General features: G+C 39.8%; 1 protein-coding gene across 1 annotated transcript in view; it reads right to left on the bottom strand.

Annotated features, from left to right (window-relative positions):
• Positions 1–22,286, bottom strand: part of ofcc1 (orofacial cleft 1 candidate 1) — a 319,195-nt gene that overhangs the window by 12,182 nt on the left and 284,727 nt on the right. The window lies entirely within an intron of this gene.

Below are 22,286 nucleotides of genomic sequence, written 5' to 3'. Positions count from 1 at the left end.
CTGGCAGAAACCAGGGGGCTGGTGAAGATTAACAGATATAGTGTCCCCATATTAACTGCTCCTTTAAGCACTGAAGCAGGACAGGCACAGGCTATAACACTATTGTTCGAGAAAACATAAAACATAGGATAAAAAGGTTTAGGAACTAGTATAGATTATTTAGTCCTTTGAATCTGCCCTACCATTCAACAAAATTCATGGCTGGTCTTCTACCTCACCTTTACTTTCCTGCATTATCCACACATTTCAGAGTCCTGGCTGTGCTCAAAAATGGACTGTCTTGTCTCCTCAGTATATGCAATGAATGAGCATCCAAGGCTGGAGTCAAGACTTCCAAAGACTCTCAAGCCTTGAGTAAACAGACTTCTCAGTCCTGAATGGCTAGCTCTCTGCCAAGAGCCAAATCCCTGGGCCATAAAAATTTGGAATTTAGTTTTCAAAGTTTTATGAGCCATGATGGAAAAGAGGGTTCCTAGAAAATCTCACAAGGAAACCTTTGGAAACTGCCCTCCCATCTCGGATTCCCTGCTCTCAGCAGACCCTTTCCACACCCCAGGGGCTGACTGATCCAGTTCCTAAAAGAGAAACTGCAGGATTTTATTTAAATGCACCCCCAATGTTAGGATCGCTATGTATCTGCATTGAGACCTCTACCAGATTTGTTGCCCTAACTCTCATCACCCCTCCCCTGCCCAGTTAATATCAAGGGCAATACATCTGGTCACAACTGGAAAACTGTAAGGCACAGCACTGAGAACACATTCTAAGCATTATCTCACTTTCAGAAGCATTATTAAATTTGCTGCACAAATAGAATGACTTCACTGCACCCAAGGCTGTTAACTCAGTGTAATATTTATTTTATGTAAGTATGAATAAAGTTCACAGAGAAAAAGAAAAATGCTAAAATACTTCTTAGGTGTCACCTCTGATTATAATGTGTGGAAAATGGAAATGTCATGCACTTCAATACAAAGAGCTCCTTTGAAGTTGGAATTTAGATTGCATTATTGCTGGGGTGCTTTAGAGGACCACTAGCAATGCTGCTGGAATAAGGAAGTGATAGCCACAGCAATATTCAAAGAAATAATAGACACTATTACCACAAGCACAAATGTTGAATATCATAGCAGCACCAGAATTGCTGGAGAATCATAAAAGCATACAACATAGACGGAGACTATTCTGTCCCTCATACAGGTCTTTGACAGAGCCATCCAATTCGTACTACCCCCTATCCCTTTCCCCAACGCTGAGCAGATTTTCTTTATTTCATTATCAAGCATTTATCTCAATGCTTTTTGAAATATATGATGGAATCTGCTTTTGACACTTTATGACAGTGCATTCTAAATTGTAAAAGCTTAGAAAATTTTCAAATCACATCTTATTTCGCCCGTTGCCCGAAATCTGTGTCCTCTGCTTGATGATCCATCTGCCAATGAAAACAGTTTCACTTTATTAACTATCAAAGCCTTCAAAACATTGAGCAGCTGGTTCAATCCCTTAACGTTCTGTGCTCTAAGGAAAACAACACCAGTTTGTCTGGTCTTTCAAAGTCTTTGGTTCCTCATCGAACTCATGATTCTACCAACAACAACTTAACACATTATACAGCCTTTACAGAAACAAGCGAACAATGAAGGAATTCCAACAGCAGTCAACTTTGATGACTGACTTTCACTGCCCTTTCCTATGTGTAACTGAAGGGATATTGTCCAGCAAAGAGAAGTTCTTTCTGCACCACTTAAATATGGCAATACATGTCAGATTCTGGGGTCTGTCAGGATGGCTGCCCTGCTTATCCCATTGAGTAGGGCAACATGGGTGAAAGGGGGAGTAAAGATATTGAAAAAAATTGAAATTGTGACTACTATTTGCACTTGAGAAAATTGAAAAGTTAATAAGACTTCAAAGAAGCTTCAAAAATATTGCCAAACACAGCTGGTAAATGAAATTAAAAAAAGAGCAGGAGAAACTCGTCAGATGTGGCAGCATCTATGGAGATAGACAGAGTTAAAGTTTCAATGCGACTCTTGAAGATGCTGCTGGATTTGCCTAAGTTTCTCCAGCACTTCCAACTTCAATTTCAGATTTCCAGCATTGACATGCGGTAAAAGGCTTAATACAGGACCAGTCAGGTGAGGATAGGATACAAACTATAGAAGAATTCAGGTGCTTCGGTGTGACTTGCTGTGGTTATCTTACCTTGGAAAAATTATCAAGATAATCGCCTTTGCATAATAAATTGAAACGTGTGAGAGCTGATCGGAAGCAAACAAGTGTATTAAAACTGTGTGATAACGAACGAGATGGAAATCTAAGCTACTTGGATAATAAAGTGATTCTGAGGTGGTCTGTGGCACAGAGGGTAGTGTCCCTGCCTCTGAACTAGAACTTTCGGTTTCAAGTGCAGAACTTGACGGCTAAGGAAGATGTATCCATTGTATTCCCAACCTAGCTGATAACCAATGCACAAAACGGCAGGGACGACTCTTGGACAGTCATGTTATGCAAAGAACATGACCGCCTCCACCATTACTACATCCATAGCTTCAGGCTACAACATGGCATGCGACAATGATGTTGCCACAGCAACTCAGGGCTTCCTGAGTGAACTATAACCCATCACCAACAAGGAGATTCTGACATAATATAACAACGTTACATTTATTAATATAACATACTTTTGCATAAATAGCTGGTTAGCCTAAGATAACAATATCTACTATGTATTCACAGATGGAACTGTTATCACACATTGCTCAACATTTAAAATTTAAAACATTACATAAATGAAGCCAGTTGACTATTGATTACCCTTATAGAAATGCGCACAAATACAGACCTCACACTGAACACATCTTAACTATGCAGTTTTCTGTATTAAAGTAAATAAGCCATTGATTAGTGCATAACACTTTCAATAATCCCTAATTCATGTAGTTCAGTAGGGTGACTAACTGATCCTAAACTTGTGCTGCGTATTGAATTGAAGTGCTTGTGGGATTCTTTTGTTACTTTAATGATGGACTAGGATTTTTTGTACTTAGCAACAAAATGCATTGAATGATAATACAAAGGGGAAATCATTATTATGTAGCATTCTATGCCCCTCCCCCAACCTCAGAGTGTTTAAAAGAGATTTATGCAGCCATTGCTGGCACATTACTATGAGGGAAATGCTATAAAATAGACTGTGATGTTGAGTTTCTGTGAGACTAAACAGGCTCATTTGGTGTCATTCACTCCAAATCGGTCTAACCTGCACAAACAATCATGAATTTTTGACTACAAATTGCATCCAGTGCAAATCAAGTTTCTGTAAGCTTTAGCCCTTGGTTCAAAAGATAACACTGAGCTGGAAGCTGCTCTTCCACCAACAGGCAACACATGCAGGATGATTTAACCACCATGCCCAATTTCCATGAATTGTGTTTGGTTGTGGGCTTCGAGAAGGTGATTTTTTTGGATGCTAAGACGCTAATAGAATTTTTTAAAAAAAATACTTCTAACTACCAACAAAATGACAACTGCTCCCCAAAACAAGGGGTTTATAGTTATAAAAGTCACTTTCAATTATTACAAACTGAGTTACTCAGCTGGTGGACTGCCACTGTGAATAAAAATGTATATTTTATGATAAACCCATTTTCAATTTACCAATTTCATTGCATCAACGTAGCAGCCTTAATTGTATCAAGTGGAATGATGTTTTAAAACATCGCCTAATTTTATAATCAGTAATATGCATGATTTTGAGTGGAAACCTAAGAAAGAAATGTTTCCACACATAGCATAATTTTGGAACAGGTTGCAAAGTGGATCCAAAGTCAAAACACTCACCCAGTATTTCTAATAATGTCACATGTAAGACCTCCACATTTAGCTGTCATTGGAATGCAGATGAAATAACAAATATTCAATTACTTCTTCAGATTAATGTTCATTGAAACATGCAGGCCTGTTTATTTAATAAATTAAACTGTATTGATGAAACAGCAGACTTCACCTTAACCCACCCTCCTATGAAATGAACAGCAACCAGTAATTTAGTGATTCTGCATGATCAATTGTATTTAATAAAACATACTCACAAGTTCTTCAAAATATAGCGTAATATGGATTTTCCGAACAGCATAATTTCCTAATGACCTTACAGTTAATGAAATATATATTGAGGTTTCCTTTCCATGTCATTGGCGTGTGTAATTAAAGGGTAAATATTAAAGGTGCAAATAATTTATACATTTTCTGCCAATCATTGTAGCTTCAAGCAATTCTGTATCTTACTTAAAAAGGTTATTTGTATTCAAATATGAATTCATGTTCAATACTGTGAAGCAAGTTTTGGCTTACTAATTTCAAACAATTAGGATTGGTGATTGGAAATTACCTGTCTACTGATTTGGACAACTTAAAGTTAGGACGATGACTGGGGGCAATAATAACCCAATCTGCCATGCAATGGTGTGTTACAGAACAAGCCCATCAATGAGGGAAGTGTGTTGACAGACAGACCAGGAAATCAAGCATAGAGGTAAAAGTAAAATCATACGAACAGATAAAATATGAGCAGAAGTGGACCATCAGTCCTTCAGGCCTGTTCTGCCATGCAATGAGATAATGGCCAATCTATTTCTATTTTGAATTCTACTTTCCCATCTACCCCAAAAACCTTTTGTTCTCTTGCCTAACAGGAATCCATTTACCTCTGCCTTGAAAATATTGAATGATCCTCTCTCCATTGTGTCCTGAGGCAGAGGGTTCCAAGGCCACACAACCTTAAGAAAAAAAAAGTTATCGCTGTTCTAAAATGGCAACCTCAGGACTGACCCACAAGAGAGAATATGTTCACCTTTTCAAGGCCATTCAGGATCATATACACAACAACCAAATCATCCCTCAATCGTTTAACCTCCATTGGAGACAAGTTCAGCATCTCCAAACTATCCTCATCATCAACTCACTCAATTCTAGATATTGATCTAGTAAACCTCCTCTGAACTCCAAATTGTTTACATCCTTGATTCAATAAGTACTTAAGATGTGGTCTCAACAAAAGCTTCTATAACTGAAACACAATATCCTTACTTTTATAAAAACCAAAAGAACTGCAGATGCCGTAAATCAGGAACAAAAACATCCGGAAACGTTAATGCTGTTTTCTCCTTCACAGATGCTGCCAGACCTGCTGAGCTTTTCCAGACACTTTGTTTTTGTTTTTGATCCTTACTTTTATGCTTAATTTCCTTTTTAAAATGTTTAAAAGTAATAAAGGATAGCATCCCTCATTAATTGTGGCTGCATACTGATTTTTTTGGCTCAAGCACTGAATCCCCCGTACCTTGGAATTCTACAGTCAATCTCTATTTAAGTAATGTTCGGATTTTTTTTCTTCTTTCTCCCAGAGAAAACAGCTTCACCTTTTCCTACCATATGGTCTCTCTGCCAGATTTTCAGCCACTATCATCCTTTTGCTCCCCTCAATGTAAATTGTAAGAAGTTGTTGCCCTAGCACAAACCTTGCAGTATCCACTTATTACACCCTGCCAATAAGATAAAAATAAATTTATGTGTTCTTTCTTTTCGCCACCCAGCCAATCTTTTACCAATCTCTCCTTTTTCCACAACTCCTTCAAAGGGCTCCAACATATTACTTACATTTTCTTTTTGATGAAATTACACCTGCACATGTCAGTTCTCCCTATTATCTGCTCTGGTCAATGACCAGAAGACCTGGGAAGGGCAAGAAAATTGTATAAGTTGTACACTCAGTGGAATGCTGGCCATTAGGCACTGGTATTGGGTTCGAGTGCAACCAACCGGATGAGAAAGGGTTCTGTGTCCTAAATGAAATGAGTTTCGGCAGATAACTCAATTCCCAAGAAGTAACATCCATTATATAAACCTGCCAGTAAACTTAGAAACGTAGAAGATAGGAGCAGCTGGCCATTTGGCACTTTGTTTCAGGTCTGCCATTCATTATGATCATGGTTGATCATCCAAGTCAGCACCCTGTTCCTGCTTTATCCCAATACCCTTTGATTCATTTAGCCCCAAGAGCTACGTCTATCTTCTTCCTGAAAACATTCAATGTTTTGACCTCAACCGCCTTCAGTGGCAGAGATTTCCATGGGCTCACCATTCTCTGGACTAGTATATAGATTAGGTTCCTTTTCAGGACTAACTGTTCTCAGCCTTCTGAGCACCTTAAGGAGTAGATAAAAAAGTGTTAGAGAGCTGCACAAAGGTGATGCAGTCAAGCTCCCAATGACCATCTGTTAACATCAGTAGCGTTCCCAATAAGATGCATTTTCAACATCTGTGTCTAAGCCAAGAAATGAGACAGAGGATTAGGAGCAGGGTAGGCTATTTAGTCCTTTGAGGCTGCTGCCCCATGGCTGATCTGGTTGTGCAGTTATCTCCACTTTCTTGTCTGGCCCCTCACATAACCCTTAACAATTTTGGCGATAAATAGTCTTCCCAAATCAGCCTTCAATAAATTCAAAGACCCAACAGGATCATAAGACTGACAGTTAAGTGCTGGGGCTGACAAATGTCACTTCCTGTCTCTTGCCACTGGCCCTAATGTGGGGTTCAGCTTTCTGTGTTTTAAATAAGACTCCTCACCAATCCTTTGTGGGTGGTGTAGTGGATGTAAAAATGATTTTAAAAAGCTGTTCTTTTGCAAAAGGCACAAATTAAATTAAATTGATGGAATTAAATATGCTTATATGAGACAAATAAAATGGGATGTGTGGGAGATGCCATCTGTTTAAAGGTGCTGATGTGCAGTTTCATTGTTTTGCTTTAAAATATACATTAATACAGGCAAATAAAAGGGTAAACTTCCTTCAAACACTGCCAAAATGTCTAGTGTTTCTGTTAAATTTGTCCACCTCAGATTCAGCTGTAGAATCGCATGTACAGGCAGGCAGCAGTATTTACCAGCCTGTCGAGCTGGCTTATGGAGCCAGATTCGCACTCAGAATTTTGTTGGTGGATACAGGAGTTGTTTCCAACATCTAGGATGTGATGTAATAGATAATTAGCACAATTTGGAATTTGGGCTTCTATCAAATTTGAAATGAAATTTGTTTCAAATGCTCTTTCTGCCACGTGTGTGGTCAAAGACTCCATGACATAAATCACTGGTTATATCTTAACAATAATATAACAGCAACTAGTTGTATCAATAACCAAGCTGACTAGGTTTCTACATAATGCATTCAGATTACCAACTCAGAATTAGGCTCTGCTATTGGAATTGGTCACCCCTTTTTTGATGTTATATCTTACGGTCACATGGGATTAAATTAACTTGTTCCCTGATAAATAAAGGATGTGTTTCCCAGGGATTAAATTTGAAAGAGCTGACAAGCAGCACTGTGCAGTTTCATCAGTGAGCTCACTTACCTGTCTGTAATGGCTAACAGCGAGAGGCTATGTTTGTTGGTGAACAATTTTATTGAGGAATGAAAACATTATCCCATCATATTTACATTACATGTTGTTTGTGGGAGTTTGTATATATTGACAGTTGCATTTCCCACATTACACAGTGACTATACTTCATTTTACCAGCTGTAAAGTGCTGTGGAGCACCCTGAGGTTGTAAACAGTGACAAAAGGCAGTCTTTTTATTTTAGCTAAAAATGAAGTAATATAGAAATTTAATTACTTGCAATTATGCATTAGAGCAGTGCAAGAATGCCACTGAAAGTCATCACAGTCCCAAATGCTGCTCTCTCATATGACAGAGAGACAGAGGGAGTGTGAGTGATAACTGGTAGGGAGTAAAACCTGAGGGTATCCACACCTCAGGCGATAGTTGAAGTCGAGAAGGCTGGGCCATCTTTGGGACCTCAGCTGGTCCAGGAGCTATCGGTGTCACTCTGCATTGCAAACTAGCAATCCTGCCAACTAAGCTCAACTGACTAATGATGTTACAAGAACAGATGGACTTTTGGTCAGTTTGCCATTGAACAAATAGAGTCAGGAAGTGCAAAGAGTTGGATAGTTAGAATAAGGCCAATATATCAGAAGGCTGGTGGAGTTAGTATTGAAAAATTATGCACAATCTTGCAGCTTTATTAAGGAAATGGAAAGACTGAGCTGATATCCACATAAGACTGCAGAGAAAAGCCTTCGATATCTGCTGAAAAGATCACATTCCCAATGTGATATTACATGGAGACTTAGACAGAATAATAACAGCAATAAAGTAAATAAGATTAAAAGCTGCCAGTCATTCCTTCAGAGCTCCAACGGATTTGTTTTCAGAATGATTATTCTGGAAAGAAAATCACTGAAAGAAAATAATACTTGGTCAAAAATTGAATGCAATACTGAACTTACAGAAAACAGCAATTTCTGTGAAAGACAAAAGAGAGAGGGGAAGCCAAAATGGTAGGGAAGAGTGTGAGTAAGAATCGGGGGCTGAAGAAGAGGAAGATGAATGATGGAATGACAGGAAATAAAGGAAGGGAAAAGGGGGCAGAGGGGATGGAGGGAAGGAGGGCAGAGGGAAAAGGGAAGAAGGTAGGGGGAAAGGAGCATCAGGGATGAGCAGCAGTAGGAAGAGGTTTGGAGAGAATATGGTAAGGAATGGAAAAATGGGACAGGATAGCCAGAGGATGCAGCAGGGGCAGGGGATGAGAAATGTAAATATGGATTTTCGACTATTTTGTAAAGAGGATGCCGTTTTACAGCCCTTTGCCAATTCTTCCTTTCCAAGACACTTTACTGCACTGGATTCAATAGTTCATTTTCTAATTCCCCCACTGAAAGGCTGCCAGTATCTCATTTCTCCCTTGCTCCCTCTCCTCTCCCTTTGTCTCTCCATGCTACCTTGCCACTATTCCTTTCTGTCATATTAGCCTTCCCAGACATCTGACCATACCAGTGCAAGATAGCTGGTCTTTGCATTACTGGTCAAGTTTCTGAGGTTGAACTCAATGAAGAATAAAACAGTCAGATTCATATAAATAATGAATAAATTATCAAACATAGTCTGTTCAAACACATATGGTTTCTTATTTTAACATTACATATACCAGCAACTGCAGATGAGTTACAATCGTAGAATAAAAATTAAAAAGAAACTCCCGTAACAGCTTAATTGCACTTAACATGGGGGAACTTTTTTAAAAATATATTGGAAAAATTATATTTGACATTCGAAGAATTTCTAAACGGCAAATACAGTGTTGTCATTTACATCAGGAAAACCAAAGATCTGAGGATACCTTGGTTTCTTGCTCACAGAAGTAGAACAATATTGTGATGTAGGGAAGGTCAAAATCATTTGTTTTATAGTAGTTATTTTCCATTTAGTATTGCTCCAATTTTAATTGTAGGGGGTTAAGCTGGCTTCAATAGCTAGAAGACAATGGACAATAAAACCAACAACAATGGCCTTCTCAACTTGTCCTATTGTGATATCATGATTTGATCCATTATTAACAATACTCACATAACATCACATAGACGAGGAATTTTGACGGTGCCAATGGTCAACTCCGCTATATGTGCAGTGGTCAGCAAAACTGAGAGGAGACAGAAAAGTAGTTCCAGGGATGCTAAGAGCATCAGGTTCCGGAGATCGTAAAGGACAGAGATTAAAGGTCCTTAAGATGATAAAGGAAGAAAAATCATTTTCACCAGGGCAGTAGAAACCAGTCTCTGTAATTGTGTGCTTGCTTTCTCCCCTTGAAGTATGACGACAGTGGATGGGGAATTCAAATTTTGTTGGTCTTGAACACCCATGTAGTTTGAATCAGTGATTTACTACTCAAATTTCTTTTTTCAATTAGTAAGATAAAATCTGTAACAACATATTATCTTAAAACTTCCTTCCTCAACAATTAACTATTATTATTGGGGAGGATGCCTTAAAATAATAAACTGTGCCATACTGAATTATGTTTCTTCATTTCAGAATTTATTCTTTAATAGCCAGTAAATGATTTGACCCTACTTCTCAGTACACTTGTGGTTTCAATCCCTATTTGCTTCTTTTCAAATTTTAAAAACTTCTTTCTCCCACCAGCAATAGACAATCTATTAGTGGTAAAAAGAAGTTTTAATTAATTTTCTTTAAACTAACTTCCTCAGTGGCACGTAAGTAGTTCAAATCCATGCCTTATTATCTATAAGTTCATTCCAATTCTGCATCTGCCATGAGGGACCTCCTTTTTTAAATAAGAGGTTTTTTTTAAATGTGAAGAAGTTTACACTAAAAAAAAGACTTAAATTGTCCATTACTATTTGGGTTAGCAGGAAGTTGAGAATTTTGTTAAACACAGATGGTACAGTAACAAAAATAGGCTGTTCAGCCCCTCAAGCCCATTCTACCTTCAACTAACTCTGCCCTGTCTATTGAGTCATACAGCATGGAAGCAGGCCCTTCAGTCCAACTCATCCACACCAATGATATTCCCAAACTAAACTAGTCCTACCTGCCTGCCCTTAGCCAATATAGCTCCAAACTTTTCTTATTTATCTACTTCTCCAAATGTTTTTTAAATGTTGTAACTGTACCTGCTTCCACCACTTTCTCTAGCAGCTCATTCCACACACAAAATCATATATGTTTCTTGGCAAAATATCAGATTGTTACAAATGGATGGAGTGCTTTAAGTTCACTTCTTGGCAAGTGCATAATTTAAAAAAAAATTATTGAACTTCATTTTCTTGCCTTACACTACAAAACTCTGAACACCTTTGTCAAATAAAAATCTATCAATTTTACTTTTGAAATTTCCAATTGCTCCCCAGACTCAACAGCCCTTTTCAGCAGTGATGGCGGTGTTCAGAGGGACTTAGATTTGCATTATCCTAGATCCTCTTCTATAGAAATGCCCCTGAAACCAGCTTTTGCTGACAAGTAGGAAGGACTATCAACAAGGACAGGCTGTAGGCTTTCCAAAACCTTGCTAGCAGTAGGCAGCCCACTTGCTCTATTTGAATGATTCCCAGCCCTCAAAATTGTTTGTGTTTCCTTCTCAAATCTCTGGGTGTTAAAGTTCTTTCCTCCTGTCACCAGAATGTTTACATACTACTTTAAATGATGCAACTCTCGCATCAAGATATTGAAAAACCCTCCAGTATTAAAAAAGGAGCGATCTTATGTCAGTATGGAAACTCAATTTGAAACGAAACAGTAAAATTCGTTCATTGCAGCCCCTTTTTTAGATCGCCATTAGCGTCATACTGAATGAGAAGGAACATGTTCTTACAGTAGGATCTTCCCATCAACCTGGAGATAGACTGAAGGCTGGAAAAATAAAGGAGATCAGGGTCAAGATGGAGACTGAAATAACTCATCAGAGGCTGGCATCCCAACACCAATGACCCCTTACTTATAAATGCCCAGCCTTTGACAAATAGCCTCTCACTGAGTCAGACATTGGGGGTGGCACAATATCACTGACATTCACGCTTATGTATTAGCCAAGGCTCCCTGATTGGACTAGATCAATAGCTCCAATCAGGGAACTCATATTCTATGAGGTCCAGGTGGCTGACCTTGTTACAATCACTACAGAGCCCAAATATACTCCAGGTATACCGGGAACCAAATCAGCTGCCAAACGATCAGCACATTTCTCTTGAAAAGGAGAAACGTTTCCTCCCACTTTTATTGGTATTTCAGGTGAATTGTTTTGATGAGTGCAGATGTAAAGTTTTGGCAAAATGTGGTTCTTGTCAGCAAAGCTTAACTTGTACATTAAAACTATTCAATGTGAGGCTGGATGAACACAGCAGGCCAAGCAGCATCTCAGGAGCACAAAAGCTGACGTTTCGGACCTAGACCCTAGGGCCTGCTGTGTTCATCCAGCCTCACATTTTATTATCTTGGAATTCTCCAGCATCTGCAGTTCCCATTATCTCCATTAAAACTATTCACTCCAGTTAAGATTGGAGGTATTTATAGCCAGTGTCAATGCTTTACCATCGAGACAGCTCCTCCACCACACCATCTACCTCATGTCAATGCTGTCAGTTCAGACTAGGCATCCTTTCCAGAACAGGTCTTGAAACTGGAGGCTCCAGGCCCGAGTAACAACATAGAGATACAAGGCCAAGTTAGTAAATAACCCAATGGAGACGTTTCACTTCCAATTCGATGGCTGCCTCCACTTCAGGAGTCTTTAGTGCCTCCTTTCTCTGTTGGCAAGCCAAGGAATGTCAATGTTCAGACACCCGCATGGTTGCTGATCTGCCTCAGGAGCATTTACCTCTCCTGGTAAGGCTGCTCAGGTTTCAGAGCCTGGCAAGTGTAATAAAAAGTGATGGCCAAATTAGAGACCTCTTCTCAGAAGATTGTGTCACTGGCCTTGCTACTAGAAGAGCTGGCTCAGGACAAGCATTTGGTTGCAAAGCTTGGGTCCTGAAATTTGCAGGAAAACCTAGCACAAGAAGGACATCAGGGAAGTTATGGGATTAGGAGCAGGGGAAATGTGAAAGCAAAGCTCTCTAAAAAATGGGAAGAAGACCATGTTTCATTCAGAGATCACAGCTATGATATTAGCATGTTGGCCATAAACGCATACAAAGTGATCACGGATACTGTCACTTAAGCTTCAAAGTAACAGATTTTAGACTAAGATGGAAAGCAATACTTTGGAACTTAGATGTGATTCCATAAAGTGACTGATCAGAATACTGTATTTAGAAAGTGAAAGATTAAGAGTTGGGATGTTTGGAGTTGGATTGCTTTACCAGAAGATTCATTTCAAAAACTTACAGCAGTTAAGTCAATCTTGAACACCCCTAGCCCATCTGCTACTGAAACCTTCACCCATGCCTTTGCCACCTCCATAACATCTATTCCAACTCTCTCCTAATCAGCCTCTCAGCCACACTGTCAAACTTCAGCCAACCCCAAAACACTGTAGTTGCTCCAAACACTTCTCACCAGTCACATCCATAACGTCATCTCATTCCTTCAATGCCTCAACTTTAAGGCCTTAGTCTCATATATAGATTCCTTCATGACCTTTCCTCTTTATATCTATACAGCTCCTCAAGGTCCTCTCTTCCCTGTGTAAGATATCCATTCCTTCATATCTGGCCTTTTGCACCTTCCTCCTGCATTTACAATATTTTGACCACTGTAGCTTCAGCATCTACAACCCATGCTCTGGAACCTCATTCTGTAATCTCCTGAGACTGTCCACCAGCCTCTTATTCTTTAAAATCCGCAAAATCATTTTACTGGCTGAATGTCTAGTCATCATTCATGAAATTCCCTACTTTGGCTTGGTGACCACTTCCCTTCTTTGGTCTCTGTGAAATGTTCTACATCATTTTGTTTTTACATTAAAACGCAACGTATAAGCATAAGTTGATGTTGATAAGCAAATACAATGCTCACTGCAAAATCATTCCAAAGCAAATCAGTTAAGTGGGATGAATGTGTTCCTTTTGGAACAGCAATAGGATCAAGCTCCAAGATTGTTGTCCCTTTCGGATGTTATGAGACAATAAAATGAACAGTCTGTATTATTTATCACAGCAGGAGTAATTCATTGCTGTCTCCTTATGTTCCGCTAAATGTTGAATTTCTAAGAAATGCGTCTTTGCCCATATTGTTTCCAAAGTGACGAATTAGAAGAAGCAGCACCCCCTGTTGTTTGTCTTTGCTTTCATTTAAAAATAAAATGTTATTCCCTAAACACTGAATGTTGCTCATCTGAAGTCCTGCTTTCACAACTCTGTTGCTGAATTGGCCAAGTATCCGTAATGTCAACACTTTCATGAGCATATCTAGGGGCAGTAGACACAAGCACGAAAGCACGAATTCATCTTTCATTAATTTTATAAGGCGCTGGCTAGCTCTTTGGCATATCTCTCAGAAACCCCTTAAAACACTTTTCATGTCCTAGGTATTTTCTGAAGTTGTTAATCTTCACAATGAAGCAAATGCATGAAACTATAAAGGTAAGTCACCATAGACCTCCTGGACCATAGGCATGCTATCTAACTACAGAGCAACAACCAGTGGTGGTTTAACCTGAGTATCCACAAGCCTCAGATGAGGTGAAAGGTTCAGAGGAACAGTCCTCCGTGATAACCTTAGCTGGCACGGAAACTGAGCCCACACACAGTTGGCATTACTCTGCATCGCACACCTGCTGTCCTGACAACTATGCTAACTGGCCCCCACTATAAAACTATATACCGTGAAGAGCAGCTGGTTTTGTCCTTAGACATAAGCCAAAACCCATAAACAATAATGAGACAAATAAGAAATTTAAGGGCGGAAAGTTGGAAGTGTATTGTTCTTATCTTAATTGCGCCACTGGATTCTTAACACAAGCTGAAATTAGGAGGTCCCTACCTGCAGACCCTCACAGAGAACAGCAGTAATTATCATCTTAGCACTGCCTCAAAACTGTATTGGACTGTCAGTCCAAATAACATGGAATTTCAACACAAACTTTCTAGCTGGGTACTAATGTGCCATCAGCTTTGCCAAGCTGACCCTTTATGAATTTTGAATAATTTCAGGCTTCATTTTAGACAGTGGATTTTGCAACAGCCAAAAAAAAACGAAACTAAGAGTACATAAGTCAAGAAATAGGAAAAGCATAGGCAATGTGAATCTTTGAGCATTAAATGTTGAAGGAAGGGAAGACGGTGGCAGTAAGGAAAGAATCAGAGACTGTGCAGCAATACTTGTGCCCAAAATAGTATTAGAGTAAGTGGAGTGAAGGGGCTGGTAAGTGGCTTTTTAAAGTATAGAGAGAAGAAGAGTGTAAGCTTGAAGTTGCAGTAATACAATAAAGACAATAGGGAATGTGATTTTTTTAGCATGAACTATAACTGTAAGCCTCTTGGGTAGAGAGTTAAGATCATACTTGTTACTTGTCACCTTGCAGACATTTGGAGGTGAGTTACCATCTAATTCAGGCTGGTTTCAACAAGCAGGGAGTAACATCATCCACTAGGTGATACAGAGTCATACAAAGCCACTGGGACCTGAAGTAAAACACTGCCAAAACATTGGCACATTTCCCAAGCTCAAAAATAGCCCAAGAAATTTGAGACTTTTGTCATGACCAGGGACTGAAAGTGCTGTGGACATTTTTGATTTGATCTGATTTATTTATTGTCATGTGTATCTTGTTACAACGTACAGGGAAAAGTGTTGTGTAGTGTCATCACTCACAAGCACCATGTTAAATCACAGGAATATAAACCAGAGCGTAGATTATTAAGGTAGGAAGAAATAGCTCCATCATGAGCCATGGGCTCGGTAGCCCGGCATGACTCCCATTTGCCATGCCACCCCTGAATGCAAGTCAATGCTCTTTGGCGCCATGTTAACTTTGCCAAAACCCTTGTCATTATGAGACCTCACTGGATCGCACCAATGCCAATGTCACCAATGCTGTCAGATGCTGCAACAGTCCAAACTCGACTACAACTGCTGCCATGAGTCCACTTTGTGCCTACCCTTGCCAATGCAGCCATTGTTGATGCCATCTGGTCTCATGCAGGACCCAAACGCATCTCAGGTGCTGCCTCCAGGAATCTGTGCTGAATGCAGACATCGTTGGGAACCCAAACGTACCTCCACAGCAGCAGCCATGAGTTAGCTCTAGGATGCCTCAATGATGCAGAAACCACCAGGTGCCCAAACCTGCCTCCGACGCTGCTGGGTCTACTTGAATTCATGCTGCTGGGCCTGCTCGAGTCAGCTGTCACTCTGTCAGTAAAGAACACTTACCTCTGAGATCAGAAGTTTGTGGATTCAAGTTCCGCTCCAGTACTTGGGCAATAAACTCGGCTGACTCTCCAGCGCAATACTGAGGGAATGCTGCACTGTTGAAGATGTGGTCTTTCAGACTGGACATTGTACTGAAGTCTGCTCTCTTACATCAGTGCAAGAAGTCTCATGGCATTATTTTGAAGAAAATCACAGCAGTATTACAGTATCCTGGGAAATCTTAATCAATATCACCAAATCAGATTACTTGGATGTTTACCTATCAGGATTTTACTGTGGAAAAATGGACTCATATCACATCTGTGAACACTCTTCATAAGCACTTAATTGGCTATAAAGAGCATTGGGGGACATAAAAGGTCATATATAAATGCAAATCTTAATTTCTGGTTATATTCATTCAGTCTTTAAATGTGAAAGATTTAAAATTTAATAATTCTTGACTCTATCCAGCAACGAAAGCAGGAAATGGTCGCATAAAGTATTCTTTGAAGTCCTCTCAGCTATTTAAATTCAGGTTGTTCACAGGTGGCAGGCTAGTCATGATCAAAAACATGCATATTTGGTGAAATATCATTTTTTTGTTGTATTAATCAAGATGCACCAGATTATCAATCTTAAATATATCAAACAATATTTTTAATACAAAAATAATATGTTCTAAAAGGCTGTAGAATTGTGCTGGTTCATAGAAGATTTTTACATTTACCAAAACACAAATATGTAAGGGCTTAACTCTGAGCAAAAGATTTACTGCAGAAAACTAGCACAATTTTGAGTTTGAGACAACAAGGTGTAGAGCTGGATGAACACAGCAGGCCAAGCAGCATCAGAGGAGCAGGAAGACTGACATTTCAGGCCTAGACCCTTCTTCACAAAATTAATTTTGAGCACACAAATCACAGTCCAAGTGGAAATTCTACTCCAGTTTCTCAGTCCTGCTATCAGCTAGACTAACTGAAGGAATTGCTAAGCAACTCAAATAATAATAAGAATTCTCAGGTATATGCCACATTCCATGAATATCCCAGTTGCTCTCTTGTGGTATGGGTGGGATGTTAAATCACAGGAATATAAACCAGAGCGTAGATTATAAAGATAGGAAGAAATAGCTCCATCATGAGCCATGGGCTTGGTAGCCCGGCATGACTCCCATTTGCCGGGAAGTAATAAAAACAGACCTTGCTCTCTGGAAGGGGAGGAGCACAAAGCGGTTGGATTTCTTTCAGCAGGCAGACTTTGCAGCCTTTCAGAACCTTTTAACCGGGTGGATACAAAATAAACCTGGGCTGCGTTACACCACTTCGATTAGTGAATGACATAAAACAGATGCGTTTGAAAACGTAAAAGAAACTAACGTTCTCATGCTGACAAACATGCTTGCACCACTTCCAGTTTCTCTTTCCTCTTCAATGTGAAGCACAAGGACAAGTAGGAAATTTCAGGGAGTGAAGCAATTATCTTGCGTTTGCATCACAGTGCTTACTATTAGCAGGGAACAGCTATGAAATGCGGGTGATTATTAACAATGTACAAGTGGGGGGGGGGGGGGGGAACAGAGCTGAAGGTAATTTAGGAAGTTTGTAAAAAAAGGATCCAGAAATCAAAAGCAGATGAGTGTAGCAAGGTGTTTGCCCCTACTTGATTGCAACCAATTGTTGACATTTCACTGGTGTTCCTATGTACATGTGTTGGACTCATCAGCAGTAAATGGGTGTTAGGAAGTAATTAGCAACATTGGTGCAAACATGAGTTGAAAGAGATCATCAGGACCTCAGATGCTCTAAAGACGCAGATATTCAAATGTGCAGGATGGTGATTCAGTTTGTTATGTATCAGCAGGATAACATTTTCTCATTCACAAAAAGCAAGTGTGTGAGTCCAGGACTGTGCTCAGTGCTTGTTAGGATCATGACAGCACTGAATAGCTCAGTGCCATTTAGTACTGCAATTTCTTGCACTTATGGAAAATATGTATTTGTCAGCCTGACAAGATATTTCCTTTTATGTTTTCTTTTCCCTTTAATACTATGATACTTGCATCCAAGTTCACATTTTCCAAACCTCAGGAGGGACCTTCAGCGTTTAGAAAGGATATGTGCAGCAAAGTTTTCAGTTATATTTCTTCTTGGCTCTCTCCCCAGCTGTGGTGTGGATGTGTACCAGATGCAATGGAAGTGCTTTAAGGCTTGGCTTGAGCAACAATAAACATGGAACTAAAAAGCATTGTACTGGTGTATACAGTATGATGTACTGTGAAGCTCATGGTTACTAATTTATTTGTAAAGGAGTCCTTGACCAAACAAGCTTGAGAACTTCTGGTCCAAAGTACCCAGTCACTGAAATAGAAGATGGCGTATTTTGACACAAAATTTTCCACACAATGGCTCTTGCTCACTCATTCTTCTTAACTATCTTTCCTGTCCACCACAACTCTTAACCAATCACTTGGTAGACCTCACCACTTCTCCTGCTCGCAGATGGCCACTGAACACTGTTCGATCCATTTCAATTATACTCAAACTATCCCTTTGTCTCACTGCTGGAAAAACTTGCGTACGACTGGGCTAAGAGGTCGAAGGTTAGATCAGAGGTCTTCACCCAGGACTTGCTCAACCCCAGGTCCTGTTCTTGGACAATAATAATTTGGTCAAACTGCAGAGGCAGAAACATCAGGCAGGTTTGCGAGAGTTGCTTGGTGAACAGGAATGAAAGATTGGGGAGTGCATCAAGGTAATGAGAACTGTGCTGGATCTAACATGCCTGTGTCTGACTCTCTCCATGTACAGAATAGTGACTGCTCTGGAGTCTCACGTCTAGCAGAACTTGCAGGGGCCATAGCCCTTCCTCTCAGGGGCATAGAGTGGTGCCAGAAAGCAGAAGAAATGACAGAAAGGCTACCCAGAAGCTTCTTAGGATGCTCCACAATCACCCCTTGCATATAACCCTGACGTCTGCAGCAGTACAAAATTGAGGAGGATGATTCTGAATCTGGGCAGGATACTTCGAGAAGGCCCATGCACTCTGGGTCCAAAAGTACCAGGTGACTTCTAAGTCAACAAGCCCCAACTACAACAGAGTTGGAACCCTCGATTCTATCTGCGGAAATCAGCATTGTATTTGGACATAATGGAGGCAGAGGAAGAAACAAACATGCTGAGGGCATATGGGTGTAACTGGGTCAACATTACTGCAAATGTCCTTGCAGTTCTGTAACTATTTTTCACTTGCACTATATAAATGTCTGCGGCAGTGCCTTTGTCACTGTTAAGTCATACCCACGTGAGAGATGAGCATCATCTCCAAACATTCTAAGGATGAATGGAGTGGATGGAGTTGCAATCACTGAGCAATGTTTGTTGCTCAAAAATAACCGACTCCTTAATTGCAGATAGCCTCAGGGATCCTTCAACCATTGACACTGAGGTCTACAGTCAAGGTGTTGCACTTGAATATGGACAACACTCAAACTAAATGCAATGTAGAAGCAATGTGCTAGGGCCTGGCCTACACACATCATTCCACACTTCTAACCACTATCAACAATCATTGAAGCTCCATACACATTCTGGTGAACACATGCAGAACCAATAGAGAACTGTTTGTCTCTTCCCAGGACAGTGGACTTGATATCCTGATAGCCAGAACTATCCCAAGTGTCAGTTAACTCTTCCAGGTAACAACAGCCTATGACAAGAAATCTCCTCCAAGCTGCAAAGTATAAACTGTACACAGTGATACATGAACGTGTGCATCACAAGCTTCAGATTGTTTTGCTCAGTCTGTGAATACTGCTCTAACTTATTCATCTCAACAAGTTATCTGCATCTAACTGAAGTATATCTCATCACCTTAATGTTGACACAGAAATCTCAGTGTTCAACAGACCAAAAGTAAATCTGAATGTTGCCTTCCAATGAGTATCTGTCAATTCAGATCAGCAAGCCTGTTTCTTTTCTGCTGATTTCATTTCACATATTCCTTAAAACAAGACGAAATAACAAGAAAATTTTCTAGTATGGAGTGGACTATGTGTGTATTTTGTTTAGGATTTTTTAAAACAAATAAAACAAGTACCTTTTCTTTCTAAAATTGTTTTAAATATGTAAAAGAAAAAAGCAGTCCTCATAACTGCAAAGAAGGTTCAATGTTGCCCAGTCATGATAAAACTGAAATGTCAAGATTACTTTAGAAAATGAGTTGAAGCTGCTATTTTATTCCCTGAAGTGTCACTCAGCATATTGAATGCTATTTTGTATCCAGGGTAGGCTCAGATGCATCTTCAGATTTCATGGGCAATTTTTGTTTGCAGAATTAGAGTCTGGCTGCCAAGCTTATGCGGCCAAAAATCCATAAATAATTAGCATTAATCAATTGTGTGATTATCTGGCGCATTACGGGATATGTCAGTCAAAACGTGTGCGCATGCTAATATGCGAATGTTAACCATTTGGTTGAAACAAACTTTTATCGCAGCCAAGATTTCCGTATCTGGTTGTGGAACTCCACTTTATACCTGATACCAGAATCAGTTTATGCCTAAGAGAGAAAAGCTCCACCTCACAGAATAAAAACAGTCACACAACTAAAGTGATAAGGGACAAAACAAAGCTAAAAGAAAGGCTCACAAAAATGCAAAAAAAGCACAGATAATGCCGAATGCGAAAAAAAAACCAAGACCAGCAAAGGGCTACAAAGCAGCTTTTAAGAGCTACTAAAATGCACTATGAAAGGAAACTTACAAGGAATATCAAAATCAATAAGAAGAAATTTTATAGTTATATAAGGGAAAGCGGATGGTCAGGAGAAATGTTGGACCACTAAAGACTGAAAGTTGGAACATTGTCAATGACTGTACAAAATGCTGGACATGCTGAATCATTTCTATGCCCCAGTATTTACAGTTGAAAAGGATGACCCAGTAAAACATCAATAATGATGATATTAATAGAACGAAAGAGTGCCAAATCCCCAGGGTGTTATGCTGTCCATCGAAGAGTGTTAAAAGAAATAGTGAGTACATTGACGGTGCCCTAACTCTAAGTTTTCAGAGTTTCCGAGATACAGGAGTCATCGCTCTGGATTGGAGAATTGCACCTGTCACTCTGTGTTTTAAGAGAAGAGGAAAAAGGAAATTACAGATAGTTAGCTATGGCAAATTGTTAGAGACAATTATCAAGGATGGGGTAGTTGAACACCTTAAAAGTTTTCAGTTAATCAGAATGAATTCATGATGGGTAGGTCATACCTGATGAACTTCACTAATTTTTTGAAGAGGTCACTACATACTGGTCAGGAGAATGTCAACAAATATTGTTTATACGGGCTTCGAGAAGGCATTCATTAAAGTCCCATATGAAACACTGCTAACTAAGGTAGAAGTCCCATGAACTGGTGACAATTTACTGACATGGCTAGGAAATTGGTTGAGTGTCAGTCGACACAAAGTCAGAATAAATTGACAGGATGTGACCAATGATGACTCATTAGGGTCTCTGCTAGACCCTCACATTGTATATTAACAATTTGGATAATGAGATAGAAAGTCACATATCAAAATGTGCTCTGGCACAGTTAGGCAGCAGTGTAGATCATAGTAAAATATAATGAAGGGATATCGATAGTGGGCAAAATTGTAACAGATGGCATTCAATATAAGCAAAAATGAGGTGATCCATTTTGGACTGATGAAGGATAGATCAAGGTACTTTATTGGTAGTATGAATTTAAATACAATGGATATGCAAAGAGACTTGGGGTTCAGGTGCATAAATCTTTAAAATGCCACTAACAGGTACTAAAAATAGATTGAGACGATTAATGGAATGCTGGCTTTTATATCAAGAAGACTGGAATATTCTTCCAGTAAGATGGTTATGGAGTAAGGCTTCAGAGCCAGGGACTTGTCCGTACATCTGCTTTTCTTTTTGTTTCTTTTCTTTTTTCTCTCTCCCTAATCATTTTTCTTTCTCATATTATTTTACTTACCTCTTGGTGAAGAGCTCGGACATGGTGAAGGCATTGGTAGGGGTGAGTAGGCCCAGCAGAACAGAGTCACGGCAGCAACCTGGGAGGTGGGTTTGGGTTCCCAGCAGCTTCTGCATTGTGAAGGCAGTCTGCTGTGGCAGACTCAAGTTCCCAACGGCATCTGCATCGAGCATAAACTCAAGGAGGCGGTGGCTGGGATGAGCCTGGGGCCAGTACGAAACCTGGTGGCATTAGCAGCGGCTGCATCAGCAAGGTGGGCCCGAAGCAAACTCATGGCAGCAGTGGAGTCAGGTTTGAGCTAGTGCAGTATTGACAGCATCAGTGGTGTCTGCATTGGCGAGGTCCAGAGAGGGCTCACAGTAGAGAGGGTGTTGGTGGATGCAAGAAGGTGCTGAAGAGCAGCTACTTTCATTCCAGTGGAGGCAGCATGGCTCATGCCTGAGCACCAGGCCCATGGCCCACGATGGAGCACTTAACCAGAAAGACTGTAAAACTGAACACATTTTCTTTATTTCTTCATGGTTCTGCCTTTGTATTCTATGTTTTGTTTTACTTT

This window comes from Stegostoma tigrinum, chromosome 5 (assembly GCF_030684315.1).
Source record: "Stegostoma tigrinum isolate sSteTig4 chromosome 5, sSteTig4.hap1, whole genome shotgun sequence".
Classification (NCBI taxonomy): domain Eukaryota; kingdom Metazoa; phylum Chordata; class Chondrichthyes; order Orectolobiformes; family Stegostomatidae; genus Stegostoma; species Stegostoma tigrinum.
Note: the sequence above shows the minus strand (reverse complement) of the source record. Positions and strands in the feature narration are given on the sequence as shown.